At 45.5% G+C, this 17,653-nt stretch overlaps 1 protein-coding gene and 1 non-coding gene across 4 annotated transcripts in view; both read left to right on the top strand.

The window, feature by feature from the left end:
* Positions 1 to 17,653, top strand: part of MAPRE3 (microtubule associated protein RP/EB family member 3) — a 56,480-nt gene that overhangs the window by 26,360 nt on the left and 12,467 nt on the right. Inside the window, exon 1 of one of the 3 annotated variants that reach the window (XM_061433046.1) lies at positions 16,756 to 16,975. The exons of the other annotated variants lie outside the window; for them this stretch is intronic. The gene's annotated coding sequence lies outside the window, so the exon portion shown is untranslated. Of the gene's footprint in view, positions 1 to 16,755; positions 16,976 to 17,653 lie in introns of those variants that run through there. 3 annotated transcript variants of the gene reach the window in all.
* On the top strand, positions 14,334 to 14,483 carry LOC133257873 (small nucleolar RNA SNORA62/SNORA6 family). The gene has a single exon (XR_009739733.1). It is a non-coding gene; the product is annotated as a small nucleolar RNA SNORA62/SNORA6 family (small nucleolar RNA).

Here is a 17,653-nt window from a genome sequence, read left to right as displayed (position 1 = left end):
AGATTCCGCAATAACCAGCCCTCAGTTTATAATTACCTTTTCAACCAGATTCTACATGATGACATGTGGCAGTTTTTCTAAGTTTGTAACTTCTTTTGCATTGTTAAAAGTGCTGCCTTGTGACCTCTAAGGAAATGTCTTATTTACATATTTCCAAACCACACTGTTCCTCATGCTAGGTAATCCTATCTGTAACATGCAGATACGTGTTACCAGGGATCAATAGATAGTTTCTGTAAGGGCCAGAGAGTACATATTTTACACTTTGTAGGGTGTACAGTTGAGTGAGCGTGGTTGTCTTCCAATAAAGCTTTGTTTGAAAAAAAAAAAAAAAGGAGCTCTAGCTCTTAAGTGCTGACCCCTGTTTATTAGTCATAATCACAGAGGGGGCTCTTTCTTGTCCTTTCTTGACTTTACTTCAGTCCTCTTTTATCATAAGTATTAATATGATGCTTAAGTCTTCAAAAGAGATTTTTACTCTCCCCTTATAGGACCAGAAATCCTTAGAAAAATGACTTCTTCCCAGATGGAGGCATGAGAAGTGCAAGTTGAGCCTTGAGCATTTTTTACCACCAGGAACTAAGGGGCTTCTCCAGGAATGATGGGGGTGTGTCATAGAAGACAGAGAAGCCAGCTGAAGGGCGCTCCCAGTGGCCAATACTCTGGGGCTCCCAGTGGCTAATACTGGCACAGTTTGAGCATCAGAATAAATGATAGTAATGTATCATAGCCCACTGAATAAAACAATCTATGAGTTTGTACTGATCTAAAGAGATAAATGAAAAATAAATGGAGGAGGAATGATGGGGTTAATGATGGTGTTAGGAGGAAAACGTGGTTCTCACGCAGGTTGAGGGGCAAATAAGAATCACTTGGGGAGCTTTTCCACATACAAACCTCTTTCTAGAGAGGACTGTGTGTGTGTTGGAAAAGTTCTTTCTGTGAGACACTGCTGAGCCTTCCCTGTTTGGAGACCACTGATGTGTGGGCTGTATAGGACAATGGAAAGACAGCAGATGGAAGGGTTGTGTCTTCAGTGTGCTTGGCTCACTCATGCCTGCCCATCATGTCTAGTCCTTCAGTTATCCTTATCAGAGTGTTTGGTCTTCTTGGCAACTGGTGGGTTCAAAAGTGGAGCTCTTGCCTCTGGGGTCCTTGGGCAACCATAAGAAATAGAGACTGAAGTTTCCCTAACTAGCAGAGACCACTTCCTATAATGTTTCCATTTTAAGCTCTTCACCTGAGGAACAGAAAATATTAATACCTGGAAGAGGGGCTTCCCTGGTGGTTCAGTGGGAAAGAATCCACCTGTCAATGCAGGAGACTCAGGTTCAATCCCTGGTCTGGGAAAACAGCACATGCTGCACGGCAGTGAACCCCTGTAGCACAGCTATTGAGCCTGCACTATGGAGCCCAGCAGCCACAACTGCTGAAGCCTGACCCCCTAGAGTCCCTGCTCCTCAACAGGAGAAGCCATGGCAATGAGAAGCCCCGGCACTGCAAGTAGAGAGCAGCCCCTGCTCCCCACAGCTGGAGAAAAGCCCATGCAGCAACAAAGACCCAGCATGGCCAAAATGAATAATTATTTTTTTGTAAATACCTGGAAAAAAAGTAGTGAAGAATTAGTTCTTACTTTCCAGTGAATTTTCAGGAAAAAAGTTCAAACCCTTTGGCAGATAAAGTTGTAAAGTGAGCATTTAAAACATTTTTATTCTTTTTTGAACAAGTATAGATATATGGGGCCCAAGCTGTATATTACATGATATGTGATCCCTGACTTCAAGGCACATATCTATTGGGAAAGATATTGTGGATAAGCTAAATGACAATATAAAGGATAGATTGATACCTTAGATGCTGTGGGGCAGGCCACATATATACTTAATCACCAAGTGAACTACGTAAACCCATAAAATTCCTTCAATATAGAGGGATAAAGGGCTTGCCAAAGGCTGCAGAGGTCAGAGAAGGCAGAGTAATACAGTCAGCATCTATTGGAAAGGATCTTAAGAGGTCACCTGAAAGTAAAACTCACCAAGTCCACCCTTCAGTCTGGTTCTTGGCCCCACTAGGACATCCCCAGAGGGTATTATCCAGCTTCAGAACTTGCCATGATGGGACTTTACCCCTTCCTGGAAAAGCTATGCTGCCTTTAGCTCTGCTGGAATTTTTTTTTTTTTTCAGTTGGTCAAAATCTATCTTTTTGTACCTCCAACACTTTGGTCAGAATTACATCCCTTGTGCCCACAGAGAAGTCTAATTCTTAATCTTCCCCTGGTAGCTCTTCAGGTCATTACAGAAGGTTCTCGGGTCAGTCTGAGTTTTACTTCCATCTAAACCAAACCCCTAGTTTCTCCATCAGATCTTCACGTGACCTGGATTTGAGTATATTCACTGCCTCCACTATGATGGTCACTCTCCTTCAAACCTACCCCTGCTCGTGAATGTTATTCTAAAAGTTTGCTTCCTGAAACTGAATTCGGTATTCCAGATGTGGTCTGATAAGCCCAAAGGGGAAAAATATTATCACTTTTTTCATCCTAGAAGAAGGACTTTATAATCAGGTATCTGGCTTCAAACCAGTTCTGTTCTTACCAGCTCTGTTACCTTGGGCAAGTTACTTAAGCTCTCTGAGCCTCGGTGTAGTTCTGCTAACATCTAAGAACATACCGTGTGGTGGGTGCCACACGAGACAATAGGGATATGGAGACTTAATCCCAGCCCTCAAAAAGGTCATGGTGAAGTGAAAGGAAAAGATAAATACTGTCTGTGTTAGAAGTGCACCAACATGTATTAGAGAAACTCCTAGAAGGCCAACCTAACTCAGCCCAGCAGAAGAGGGTGAGAATCAGGGAACTGACACTTGAGTGAATCTGGAGGTTAGGCTGACACTTTCCAAGTGAAGATCAGTGGCAAGGAAGGGAAGGCATTTCCAACAGAAGTGTGAACGAATAGCACTGAAGTCTGACTCGGCCTGGTACAGTGCCTTAGAGCTGGAACTTGGTGTGGGAAGGGGGTGTGGTGGTGGGAGGCTGGAGAGACAGACGGGTGTCCATCATGGGGAATGTTCTAGAGGGCAATGGAAGACATCGAATCAGGGGTTACTTCAATAGTAGTCTGCAAAGTAGTGGATATGAAGCCCAGAAAATGGAGCTGATGGTACCCTCAGCCCAGGGTACTCTCCATGTTGTGAGGAGTAAGTGAGGTGAATAATATACACAGTAGGGTCAGGGCCATGATGGACTCAGTCAGTGGGGTCCTCTTCCCAGCCTCTGCCACCATTGCCTTTTGTCAGTCCCAGCACGGTGGCACCTCACACGGAGCTGCCATCAGTTCAAACCCCTTACATGTGTGCACACTCTGCTTGCAGATCCTTATGTCCCCTGCCACAACATTTCTTTCCATTTGGTTTTTTAAGATCCAAATGCAGAACCTCACGTGTATTTTGAATGGTTTAGCCTCTTGGCCATTATCCCATCACAGCAATCTGGGATCCTGACTCTGTCACCCGTGGTCAAGGAAGTGGCAGAACGTGAATGAGCCTCACCTTAAAAGGAAGAAGGCATCTGGGTACAATCAGGGCTAGCAGGGCTTCAGTATGAGGGAGATTGGTGGGAAGAGAGCACCAGTCTGAGGCTGAGAGTCTAAGGGATGGAGAATCCAAAGGAAAGAATGGGAGGGAAGGAGTGAAGTGGAATTGTGAGCACCAGCCCAAGAAGTCTGATTTTTATGCTATAGAATACGCATAGGTGTGAAGGGCCCCTGGAGGTTTAGCAGGGGGTGGGAGGATTAAAGGGCTTCCCAGGTGGCGCTAGTGGTCAAGAACCTGCCTGCTAGTGCAGGATACATAAGAGATGTGGGTTCAATCTCTGGGTGGGCAAGGTCCCCTGGAGGAGGGCATGGCAACCCACTCCAGGATTCTTACCCGGAGACTCCCATAGACAGAGGAGCCTGCTGGCCTACAGTCCGTAGGGTCAGAAAGAGTCGGACATGACTGAAAAGACAGCACACATGGCTCAGGGGGTGATTAAAGCGATGTTTTTAGAAAGTTTGTCCTGCAATGAGGGGTGAAAAAGTTTAAAGGAGACTAAAGGCAGGAATACCATCAAGTCACAAAGTCCCAGTTTGGACAACGATGATGTCAGAGGGATTGGAAAGGATGAGATGGATGAGAAAAAAATAAGTGGTTTGACAATTTGGCCAGAATGGGAGACGTTGGACTGGATTCAAATACATGTTTTTTTAATGTGGCATTTCATGGATCCTTGCAAATTTTTTTTTTTTTTGTCATTTTAGTATATAACAGATATAAACTATAAATTATATTTTACCATGAAATGTTTGTTTCCACTTTATCATTATGTTCCCATTTCAGTTTTAAATACATTTATCAATATTGCAGTTTGGAAGAAAAAAATTAGTTTTTCCAACCTGCTAATCTTGTCAATTCTCAGTTCTTAAAAATACTCTGTGAGACTTTAATTTTTTAGATGCAGGTAACACATTTCTACTTACTTAGATGGAAGACTGATTTTACACTGACATTACTGAGTGAGTGTTTGTGCTTTATCCAGATAACAAAACAATCTTAAAAATGTACTTCAGTGATATCAGGCAAACATTTTCCAGGAGTGTACTGTGAGTCAGGTGTTAGAAGGTTCTGGGGGTCGAAATACATGGTTCCTGCTCAAGGAGCTCACTGCTGAGCAAGGGCAAGAAGCCTGTAAGCAAATAAGTACAGGACAGGGTCATGTGAAATATGACAGAAGTCCAGGTTCAAGGCCATGCAGGCTCCTCGTGTCCTTGTTATACCATGGCAGGGGGAGGGATGGGAAAAGGAACAAGGGAAGAAGAGAAAGGAAAGAGTGAAAGCAGGCAGGGAGAAGAGGCAGAAAGGACAGAGATAAAAACAACTTACACTTTGTTATACTTTATAGTGTACAAAGTACTTTTAGATAAGTTGTCTCATTTGATTCTGCCAAGAAGCTTAGGGGAGAGCAAGAAATGAGATGGAGTTAGGGGATGGGAAGCAAGCCCCTCAGTGAAGAGGAGAGAAAGATGCGTTGAAAGTGCTCAGAGCCCATGTGGCCTCATGGGGTGTCCCTGAGGATGGTGCTCTGCTGGTGGAGGTGGGCCTCAGCAAGCCTCATTAGAACCCAATGGGGACCTTTCAAAACCGGAGAAACCAGCAAGAAAGGGTAAGAAACACCACTCCAGGGAGCCTGAACCACCCAGACAGTAATGGAAGCTGTAAAATGGTTATTTTGGCAGCTATTGTCAAAAACTTCTTGCTGCCTGACCACAGGTTTCTTCCATTACTTCTCTACCCTTTTTTTTTTTTTTTAAATATATATATATATTTATCAAGCTTTTTCCTTGCCACAGGAATTATCCATGTTTGTTGTAAAAAATTTAGAAAATCCAGATAAACCCAAAGAAGGAACTCAAAATCCCCTCTAACCCCACAATCAGACAAAATCACAATTATTATTTTAGAATACACCCCCTCGTTATTCTTCTATGCCTGTGGGTATACTTCTGCTCTGTAACACTTTCCCCTGATTTAATATATTGTAAACATCTCTCCATGTCTTTCAGTTGGGATTATGTTTGGGTACAGGTAATGGCAAACCCTAAAATAAACCAACAGTGGCTTAAACAAATAATAGGAATATGTTCCTCATATGACAAGAGTCTGAAAGTAGGAGATCCAGGCTGGGAGAACAATTCAAGGATGTCATCAAGGACAGCCCAGCTCAGCAGCCTGTTGGCTGTTAACCTCATGTCTCAAGGTGGCTCTTAGTTGTAGGAGAGGCTGGAAAACAAGTGTTTCATTTTTCTGGCCTCTCTAGTGGAGAAAGGCGAGGGGAAAGGGTGTTGGAAGTGGGTGCTAAGTCAGCCAGCCAGCGAGCAATGCCAAAGAGTCACTACATATTCTTTTACAGCATCATTGTCCTAAGCAGCTGCATAGTGTAGATGTACCATGATTTGTTTAACAATTCATTGTTATTGATCATTTCACTTGTTTCCAGTTTTTCTCTATTATAAAAGTTTTATGTACTGTGCTTAATCACTCTGTCATGTCCGACTCTTTTTGCAACCCGGTGGACCATGCCCCACCAGGCTCCTCTGTCCATGGGGATTCTCTAGGCAAGAATACTGGAGTGGGTTGCCATGCCCTCCTCCAGGGGATCTTCCCAACCCAGGGATTGAATCCAGGTCTCCTGCATTGCAGGCAGATTCTTTACTGACTAAGCCACCAGAGAAGACCATAAAAGCTTTATGTATACCCATAATTACTGCTTTAGTGTAAAATTCCTTAATTCTGTAAGTAGAATTAAGGTGGAAAAGTATACAAAAAAATGTGAAGGCTTTTAATACCATTTTTTGGCCAAATTGCCCTTCAAAGAGATTGTACTGAATTCTACTCTCACCAACCATGTTTAATGGAGTACAGTCCCCTGCACTCACAACAGCAGGTTTTTGTTTGTCACTGAGCTGTTATCCTAGGACCATCACGTGGATTTAACTTTGCACTAGCCCTGACCAGACTGAAGCGCCCACAGCCTCTGGGAGCCCAGAGCAGGGACGCTGAGAACCTCAGCCAGCCCCTGCCCGGACGTGCGGGTCTGCAGGGCTTCCTGTGCTTCCAGGTGGATGCAGGCCCGTGTCCTGACGAATCCTGCAGAGGACTTGTGATGTTCGGCACATGCCTCATTCATCTACCTTTATTTTGAAAGTCCTTTCTGCCACTGCAGAGTCGTCATTTGTCCCATCTTAGTTCTAAGTCAAGGCCATCCTGGCTTGCATGGGACTGAGGTGCTTCTGGGGTCTGGCCTTTTTTGAAACAGCCCTCCCCACACCCCCACATCGTGAGGTACCTCAGGTGAGGTGGCCTTCCAGACCTATTTCATCATCTGTAACAGAGAGAAGGCTGAGAAGACAGAATTGGTAGATTCTGCCTGTTGGTGGTGGAGGGGGGATTTTAATCATATGAAGTTGCTTTCAGGACATGCTGCAGTTTCCTGGGGAGGCAGCCAGAAAAGTGACTTATCCCTGCACATCCCTTCGAGATAGTTATTAACTAGTCAGCAGTTAACCACTGCGTACAGCCCTCCTCCTCAAATGAGAAGTCATCTAGGGCTGAAAGAAGGATTCCTCTGGCCAGGTCATGTCTGTGCAGACAGTAGGTGCTTCAGTACTCATACATGGAAGCAGAGATTCATGTGTGAACAAATAAATGACTGATGAACCCAAGTGAGTCTGTGCTCAGTGGGACCAGGCCCCACCACCACACTACCACCATCTAGACTAAGAGAAAGAAAACTCCAGAATCGTGATTCCAGGAAGGAAATGCTAAGGATTCTATTTAGATGGTCCCATCACAACCTTACCTTGACCTCCAGAGAGGTGGCACGCAGAGTGTGAGAAGCACTGTTCTAAGGACACTGAGTTCTCTGAGTCCCTCTGAGGGCAAGCTACCTTCAGTTATTACCACCATGAGGAAAAAGAAAGGAAGAGTATGTTTATGTACATGTGAGGTCTAAAAAAGACCTTTGGTGTTACAAGAATAGAAAGCAACCCTGCCTCCCCTTGAGTGGCCAAAGTTTTGGTTCTTAAATCAAGATCCAGTTTTTCTCCTTCTCGAATTATCCAGCAGTCTCTTTTTCCTAGAGCAGAAACCAGTAGACCAAAATGACCTCGTTGAGAATAAGACATGTAAAAGTAGAGCAGCAAAATTCGAAGAAACACTACAGTGAACTGAAGTGTGTGGCAGAGAACATAATAGGATTTCACTGGGGATAAGCCTGCCTACTGAGACACGTGTGTTTTCAGTGAGCTACAAACACTGTACAGCATGAAGGACCGTCAGATTTAAAGGACACCCTGAAACCAAGTGGACAGAAGCCCCCACTAGCTTAGCCACTAGGGCTAATTCCCTTAAGAGAGCTGAGTAGGCAGGCAGGCCTTGCCACAGTCAAGAGAGTCTGTGGTAGACTTGATGTCTGATGAGTCCCATGAAAGTGACTCATAACACCAACAGTTTGTCCAGATCTCACAAACACAGACAGAAATGTTTATGATAATTAGGTGAGCCCAGAGTGGGAGGCTGCTGAAGGGCTAATTTAACTCACAAAAGGCCTCTTCATATTGAGATTCCCAAGGGAGGGACTTGCATACCAAGGACGTGGTTAAATTGTAAGTGTCATAATTTCAGAAAAGTTGGAACATTCTAAATGGCCTATAATCAGAAGTAAAGAATTTACCTTCCTGGGATAAATCATGCCTGCATAATGAACTTTACTTTGACAAAATTGTAACTTCTCTTAAAAAACCTAATGCACTTTGAGACTTCCCTGGCAGGTTAAGACTCTGTGCTTCCACTGCAGGGGGCATGGGTTCAATCCCTGGTCAGAGAACTAAGATCCCGCATGTCGCATGGGGCCACACACAGACACACAAAACACGTTTCGCCCTTTCTGAAAGAAAACAGTAGCTAGCTAAAATCAGTCTTAGAGCTTTTCTCATCATTAGGATACAATAAAAGGTCAACCACATAAAGAATCACAGGGAAATTTAAGATCCTTGAGGTTATGTTTGGGGACTTGTGAAAAGTAGGAATCGCCTCAGTAAATCTTTTAGGTATAACAGTCCAGGTACATTGTTGATTTTCCCCCAAAGAGGCAAACAAATATTGACTGTTTTGACCTAAAGGAACACTAAAGAAAGCAGAACATGAATCTGTGACTGTAAAATATGCAACCTCAGGAGGCAGTGGAGATAAAAGAAAGAGTATTTGGTTCTGGTCAGGAAATTACTATCCTATTTATGACCCCAAGGTCGTGAGTAAATCTGTATCCCCACACACTGGGTATTATGAAGACTTTCTTGTTCAAGATACGATGAGTCCTTTCTCTGTTATGCTTTTGACTATTTTAGTCTTTCCTTGGCTTCTGATTTAAGAAGATTTTGTGCAAGTTGGGTAGAAATTTAGACAGGTCTTTCTGAACCTTAATGGATTCAGCTCCAATGATCCTGCAATCAGTTGGATGTTTGAAGCTTTGTCCCCTGTTGTTTTAAAGCTCCTCTCAATTTTGCTCAAAGGCTGCCTGAACTGCCACTATGATCCCCAAGTATCCTTGCTGAAATCATACATCTAGAAAGATGAGTTCACAGGCTTGGGTTATGGTATAAATGCATGTAAGAAGTAGGAGCCTGGCCTTGAGGGACACAAACTTAGGTTTAAACTGAGACAAACCCATAATTTTTGGAATGGTCCAAAGAGTTGCTTGTATACTTGTGTCTTCTCAGCTCCTCCCCAACCTATTGCCTAGGTCTCCCACCTACAAAACCTAGTCAGATTTATTGTTCCAGAGGACAGAAAAGTTTGGAACAATCTCTGCCAAAGCAGAAACCTGTTTGCAGGTCAGAAAGCAACTGTTAGAACTAGACATGGAACAACAGACTGGTTCCAAATAGGAAAAGGAGTATGTCAAGGCTGTATATTGTCATCCTGCTTATTTAACTTATACGCAGAGTACTTCATGAGAAACGCTGGGCTGGAAGAAGCACAAGCTGGAATCAAGATTGCTGGAAGAAATATCAATAACAAAAGCAAGTTCAAATATCATGAACAAAGCAAGATATGCAGATGACACCACCCTTATGGCAGAAAGTGAAGAAGAACTAAAGAGCCTCTTGATGAAAATGAAAGAGAAGAGTGAAAAAATTGGCTTAAAGCTCAACATTCAGAAAACTAAGATCGTGGCATCCAGTCCCATCACTTCATGGCAAATAGATGGTGAAACAGTAGAAACTGTGGCTGACTTCATTTTTCTCGGCTTCAAAATCACTGCAGATGGTGATTGCAGCCATGAAATTAAAAGACACTTACTCCTTGGAAGGAAAGTTATGACTAACCTAGACAGCATATTAAAAAGCAGAGACATTACTTTGCCAACAAAGGTCTGTCTAGTCAAGGCTATGGTTTTTCCAGTGGTCATGTATGGATGTGAAAGTTGGACTATAAAGAAAGCTGAGTGCTGAAGAATGGATGCTTTTGAACTGTGGTGCTGGAGAAGGCTCTTGAGAGTCCCTTGGACTACAAGGAGATCCAACCAGTCCATCCTAAAGGAGATCCGTCCTGGGTGTTCATTGGAAGGACTGATGTTGAAGCTGAAACTCCAGTGCTTTGGCCACCTGATGCAAAGAGTTGACTCATCTGAAAAGACCCTGATGCTGGGAAAGATTGAGGGCAGGAGGAGAAGGGGATGACAGAGGACGAGATGGTTGGATGGCATCACCAACTCAATAGACATGGGTTTGGGTATAGACTCCGGCAGTTGGTAATGGATAGGGAGGCCTGGCGTGCTGTGGTTCATGGAGTCGCAAAGAGTCAGACACTACTGAGCGACTGAACTGAACTGAACTGCCAAAGCTAGACTGTCATGAACAAAGCAAGAGAAGGCTGAGGAAGGTTCTCATAGGGTTTTTTATAATCATCCAAAACTGGGAACAACCCAGATGTCCTTCAGTGGGTGAATGGATAAACCGTGGTATGTCCACACTTGCACCATTATTGTGTAATGTACTTGGACCATACTTTGCGATCCCATGGACTATACAGCCCATGGAATTCTCCAGGCCGGAACACTGGAGTACTGGAGTGGGTAGCCACTCCAGTGCTACCAGAAGCACTCCAGAAGCACTCCCTTCTCTGGGGGTTCTTCCCAACCCAGGGATCAATGTACTTGGACCATACTTTGTGATCCCATGGACTATACAGTCCATGGAATTCTCCAGGCCAGAACACTGGTGCTACCAGAAGTACTCCAGAAGCACTCCCTTCTCTGGGAGTTCTTCCCAACCCAGGGATCAAACCTAGGTCTCCCACATTACAGACAGATTCTTTACCAGCTGAGCCACCAGGGAAGCCCAAGAATACTGGAGTGGGTAGCTCGTTGCTTCTCCAGTGGATCTTCCCGACCCAGGAATCGAACCAAGGTCTCTTGCATTGCAGGTGGATTCTTTACCAGTTGAGATACCAGGGGAGCCCCCATTTCTATAACATTCTTAAAATTACAGAATTATAGTGATAGAAAACACATCTCTGGTTGCCAGGGATCAGAGTAGGAGGAGGGCATGGCTATGAGGGGGTAGCATGAGGGAGTTTCTTTGAGGTTATAGAACAGTCTGTGTCCTCGGGACATGAATCTATACATGTGATAACATATCTTAGACTGTACCACAGCAGCAGCAAAATAAGAGGGTGTGTAAAAACTTATGAAATCCAAATAAGGTCTGTAACTCAGCAAATAATGTACCAACGTCAATTTCCTGGCCTTAACAATTGTTATGTAAGATGTTATTGGGGAAGCTGGACGAGGATACGTGGGAATTATTTGTCCTATTTTGCAGCTGTGAGTCTAAAATCATTTCAAAATAATGAGTTGACAAAAATTTGGAGGGACACTTGATTTCTACAAGGAGCACTTGGAAATCTCTTCAGTTTTTGCCAGAAAAGATAATATAAGCTAACGCCCCAAGAATTATACATTTAATGCAGTTTCTAAGCACTATAATTTCATTTGCTGTATTTTTGATTTGGAAATGATGCTCAACTATTTTAACTATAGTAGTGTTAGGGATATTTTTGCATTGTTGCAAATATCTTGTATTTGTGGGGGGGAAAAAATCCCTTGATGAGCTTCTCCCAGGATGGAATAACTCCCAGTTCTCTTATGGAGCTCTTGCTTGTAGCTTCTACCACTAACCACATCCTCTTCTGCCTCCAGCATGCATTTTGGGGTAAACTATTCAAAATCTCCTCCCTCCTCCCAGTCTATTCCTCTATTGTCTTGACTCTTGTTTGCTTGATAAGCTTCTTCAAGACCCCATTCAAACTATTCTTTTTCTAGAAGCCCTGACCCAGACAGCAGAGTTACTCCAGCAGCATGCCTTTCCTGCATCTGGGGTTGTAGTGTAATGTGTCACCCTTTGCTTATTTCGTCCACTTGTCTAGCTCCCAGACTAGTCTATGAAATCCTCAAGGACACAGAGTAGGTCCCCTTCCTTCCTATAGGCCTCATGCCAGGCTCAGTGCCTGGAACACACACTCCACAAACAGTGATCAGTGAGTAAGTGAATTGGAGGCTCTGAAATAATTTACTTTAATAATTTTCAAAACTAAAGCCCAAAAGGGGGTTTGGTTAACCACACTTAAACAGAACAGTATATTCATATTTAAAACATTCTCCAAACATTCAACTTAGTTAAGACATTATTATGTTGAATTTCTTGTTCATTCCTTCATTTCTTTCATGCTGCTGCTGCTGCTGCTAAGTCACTTCAGTCGTATCCAACTCTGTGCGACTCCATAAACAGCAGCCCACCAAGCTCCCCCATCCCTGGGATTCTCCAGGCAAGAACACTGAAGTGGGTTGCCATTTCCTTCTCCAAGGCATGAAAGTGAAAAGTGAAAGTGAAGTCGCTCAATTGTGTCCGACTCTTTATAACCCCATGGACTGCAGCCCACCAGGCTCCTCCGTCCATGGGGTTTTTCAGGCAAGAGTACTGGAGTGGGGTGCCATTGCCTTCTCCATTCTTTCATGATACCATGTTGTAAAACTTTAGAAAGACCATGAGATTGCACTCATGATCCCCCTTAGATACGACCTAGAATTTAAGGATAGGATATGATTTTTCCAGATTTTACTGAAAGAAGCAAGGTATTCACCTCGCAAGCTGTCACTCTCTATCAAGTCCACCTGCCGTGCCACAGAAGACCCACTGGCCTTGGTGACAAACCCCTGATTTCTCTCCTCCGCATCCTCTCAGGCAAATAATCTGGGGCTCCATAATTGTCTTCAGGTTGAGATTCAGTCCTCACACTCCAGCACGACGACTCAGTTTCATCATTTCTCCTTGCACAATCTAATGAGCACTTCTCCATCCAAGGTCTGGTAACTTCATTAAACAGGGCAGGTAACCTCCTCATCAAAACTGTCACTCCCTTGGCACCAGGGACACTGCCTGCCTCTCCCATTTCCTCTCTTGATCGCATCCTGTAACATTCCTCTAAGATTTGATCATTGGTCTCATGCTCATTTTTCAAAGGAAAGTAATCACAAACATGTTTCCCGTGTCCCAAATTTTCCATTTTCTCTTCACTTCTCTCTAACATCCTACCATCTTTAAAGTCTTAAATTTGGTGCCACTTTCCCCCAGAAGCCGTTTAACTACTAAGGCCCCTCTCAGCCTCCACACTCTCCTGGAGCACTTAAAAGCCAAGTGCACTCACACAAGTTAGTGCTTCATATATTCTGGTTTGTGGAATCTTGTGCTGTTTTATGAGTTACTCTTGTTTCTTCAACCAAACAAAGGCTCCTTGAAGAGAAGACCCAAGATTTAAAATCATCCTATGTCCTCATGGTGCCTCGTGGAGGGATTAGCACATTACAGAAATGGTCAATAAACCCTTGCTGAGTGAGCAATGCTGCAGTAGCTTGGAAAGAGAAATATAAAGTAGAAAACCGTTGACATTTCCTTTCCTTTCTCCTAATGCTCAGGAGCCGAAATCGGGGCAAGTCATCCTGCACTGTGCTGTGCTGTGCTTAGTCACTCAGTCGTGTCCGACTCTTTGCGACCCCGTGGACTGTAGCCCTCCAGGCTCCTTTGTCCATAGGATTCTCCAGGCAAGAATACTGGAATGGGTTGCCATGCCCTCCTCCAGGGGATCTTCCCAACCCAGGGATCGAACCCAGGTCTCCCACATTTTAGGCGGATTCTTTACCGACCAGAGCAGCCCCATCCCGCACTAGCACTGTGCAAAACCAAGTCAGTCTTCCCGCCTCAGGGCCATGGTGTGGGAGGAGCACAGGATTTGGGTGCAGATGGCCTGGGTCCATGGTCTGGCCTCGCCAGTGGTTGATCTTAATTCTTAGTATGTCGCTTGAACCCAGAGTCTTCATCTCCTCCTATTTAAAATTGAGATAATAACTAAGGTTTTTTGGAGACAAATGCTATATAATTCACAAGAGTGGCATTCGTGGTGGGAACATCAAGCACCATGGTAGCTCAGGAGAGAAGCTATTTAAAGGCAGACAGGCCTGAATGTGCCCCTCACTGCACATCCTTGCTGAGGGGGAATGGCTGTTGCCTGCAGTGGGGCAGGTAAAGTCTTGGGGATGAATGACAGTCTCCACGAGAGGAAGAGACTCAGATGTTGAACGTTGCCAGGTTTGTTCTGGACATCGTCAGGTAGACCTGCTGGTGGAAAGGTCAGAGTGTAATAAGCAGGTCAGTGAAATAAGCAAAAAGCCAAAAGGCGAGGAGATGCACATTGTTAGAGCTTGGAGCTGAGGCTGCTGGCTAATGAACTCACAAGTATAGGTGGTGTGCTACATGAGGGGCAAGTTTTTCTCTACCACCACAAGGGTGGCTGGCCCAATGAGTGGAGTTTGATAATAATACTTGCTACAAAAGTATTTTTTTTAAATAAAAGGCCAGGAAATAAAACTGGTGGTTTGGCTGTGGTGGGGGAAGAGGAGCAGGGCTCTGAGAGCAGAGAAAGGCCCGGGCCCAGGCTGGAGGGAGAGTAGACTGAATGATTCATAGAGTCCAGTTTCAGAGGAAGGGAGAACATGCCGCTTGGCCAGATGACAACTGTCAGCCATACGGGCTGACTGAGGAAACAGCCTGTGAAAAGATTAAGTGACATGATTTGAATGTGCCCCCAAAGAAGCATGAAAGATCAGGAAGGAGATAGCAAGCCTACTAGGGCTGCAGACGCAAATGTTCTCTACCCTACGCATCCCAGCTGCTGCTGCAGCCCCCTCCCTCTCGATGTTCAGGCCACAGGTGGGCTAGCATATGCCTCCCCTGAGGTGTGCACAGAGCTGGACTGAGAGCCAGTCCCAACTGGGGCGTCCTCCCAACAGGTACCAAGTTCTGTTGGAGCTGAGGCTGCTGGCTAATGAACTCACAAGTATAGGTGGTGTGCTACGTGAGGGGTAGCCCTGCTCTGGGGAGTCTGGCAGCTATATGGGCTTCTTCCCCTGTGGCTCAGATGGTAAAGAATCTGCCTGCAATGCGAGAGACCCAGGTTTGATCCCTGGGTCGGGAAGATCCCCTGGAGAAGGGAATGGCAACCCACTCCAGTATTCTTGCCTGGAGAATTCCATGGACAGAGGAGCCTGGCGGGCCATAGTCCATGGGGTCACAAAGAGTTGGACACGACTGAGGGACTCTCACTTCACCTCATTTCTCTTTTCCTTGTATCAGAGGAAGAGGTCTTTTTCAATCTCTTGCTGAGCATACAGGGGCTTCAGGCTGCATTTGGTTGTATGTGGCCAGCAGGTACAGCCTGTTTTCTCCTATCCTGCTCCTTGTGGTCAACAGAAAGGAAATATGGCCAGAAAACCACCCTTTCTGAACCCACCTGCCACCGGAAACCCCACACTGCAGTTCAGCCGCTCCCATTCATTCATTCATCCAGCAGTGTTTATTGAGCAGCTGTTGTGCCCAGGGCCCCAGGCTAGTACTAGTGAAGGAAAGAAATGGGCACCAGAGCGCCAGCATAGCTGCTGAAGAACCACAACCTGAAGCCACACCTGCCCCTGCTCAGGCACCTGATCGGAGCTCTGTGGGGAGTTTGCCAGGGTCCTGGGAAGAAGACCATAAGTCAGACACATTGATCATCCTCTGCCTGTCATTAAGGTTGCTCAACCCCCAAAGTGGGGAGATGATGAACCTCTGGTTCCCAAAGACAGGGTATCTCATTAAGCCCACAGCAACGCCATACTCAAGAGAATCATCCTGACCCTTCAGACCTGAAAACTGAGGCTTGGATACCTCAAACTATCGTGTTGGCCAAAGAATTCATTTGGGTTTTCCGCAACATGTTACAGAAAACCAGTATGAACTTTTTTGGCCAACTCGATACTTGCTCAAAGTCTCACGGGCAGTGAGTGGCAGAGCCCAGAGCCGAGCCACATCTCCCATTCAACCTGGCTTCCCCACACCCCACAGCTCCAGGAGTCTGCTGCTGGTAATCTTGCTCTGATGGTGGATCCTATCATGAAAGTTTGTTGGCTTAAAAAGTTAAGTGTTTGTGAAACTTAAAGATCTTCAGTAGAGAGCCACTGGAAAGAAAGGTTTGCCTTTCTACCTGCCCACCGACACGGGCCCTACTAATAATGATTAATTTTAGCAAGTGAGGAGTTCTGTGTACTCCCCTCCTGGATTCCCATTAACCCTTTAAGTAATGACCAGATAGAGCAATCTGGCTAGGACTCCCCAAAGGACACCTTCCCTGGGACAGCAGCTGCAAGGGCAGAGCCCCATTATGTGGACCTGCCTGTTTAGAATTCAGATCACAGTCAGCAGGGCGTGTTCAGAACTCCAGTGGCTGGGACCTCAGCAGGGTTCAGGATCTTGGGGAAGAGCTACATGACCTAAAAGTGCAATGAGAACAGAATCCTGGAGAAGCTCCAGTTCCTACCTGAGCCTGCATGGTCCAGATCCCTGTCCTGGATCTGCTGGAGTGGGCGTGTTCCCCAGCAGCCCTGGAACTACTACTCCTGCCCATCTCTTCTTTTTAAATTCAGCTTCAGGAGGCTGAGCCTCCCCATGAGTCAGGTCCTGGGTCAACCATGAGAAGAAGGTGATTGGCTGGGTCTGCCAGGGCTTTGTGACCCGCTGGCAGGGCTCCTCCAGTCCCTCAGAACCCTGCCTCCCTGCCTGCACTTATTGCCTCCATGCAATCCCAGGATAACTTGGGTGTGTAACCCAGGGGGCACGGGGTAACAATTTTGCAGACTTTCCAAACAGGTGACTTCAGCCCCCTGGGCCCAGGCAGGAAGGGGGCCAATGACAATGGGCATTGCCCCATGTCAGGAGTGGGAAACATTTTGGCAAGCTCCTCAGAGTTCTCTCTCCTCTGATCCCACAGCATCTGTTCCAGTTTTCCTGACCGGTAGGATGGCATCTACAAAGCAGAATGTATGGGAAATCTGGAGTTGGGGAGGGATCGTGGTTAGAAGCCCCAGCTTCAGGTAGCCCAGACGGTTATTCCCAGGCAGAAAGGGCAGAGAAAGGCACAATTCTGTGGTCTGTCTCCCTCCTAGACTGGCATTCCAGGATCTTGGAGGCCTGAACCTGGATGTGTGCTGGGCGCCTGCTTCTCAGGAATGTGACCTTGGATCTCAGTGTCTGCCCTAATAATGCCGATAATACTGACCAAGTGCTTACCAGGTGCCAGGCTGTGTCCAGCACTTTATACACATGACTCAATTAGTTCTTGAAACAGCTCTGTGAAGTGGGGACTCTGATTGTCCCCATTTTATTGATGAGGAAACTGAGGCCCAAAGTCAAGCAGCTAGGAAATGTTAGAGCCAGGATTTAAGCTCAAGTTGTGTGACTGGAGATCTGGTATTCTTAACCATTTTGGAGCCTTCTGGAGGCAGGTCCAACACCCACTACAGGGCTGAAAGACCCAGTGTGTCCCTCACAGCTGTGGGGAGCAGAAGGAACTGCAAGGGAACTGGGAACTGCAAGGAGTTCTAGGGACCAAAGAATTAGAGAAGACTGAGTAGATAACCCCTGGGTTATCTTCAAGACATATTTGTGCAAGGTAGAGCTCCACTGAAGACTT

This window comes from Bos javanicus, chromosome 11 (assembly GCF_032452875.1).
Source record: "Bos javanicus breed banteng chromosome 11, ARS-OSU_banteng_1.0, whole genome shotgun sequence".
Taxonomy (NCBI): domain Eukaryota; kingdom Metazoa; phylum Chordata; class Mammalia; order Artiodactyla; family Bovidae; genus Bos; species Bos javanicus.
The sequence above is the reverse complement of the archived record's forward strand: the minus strand, read 5'-3'. Positions and strand labels throughout refer to the sequence as shown.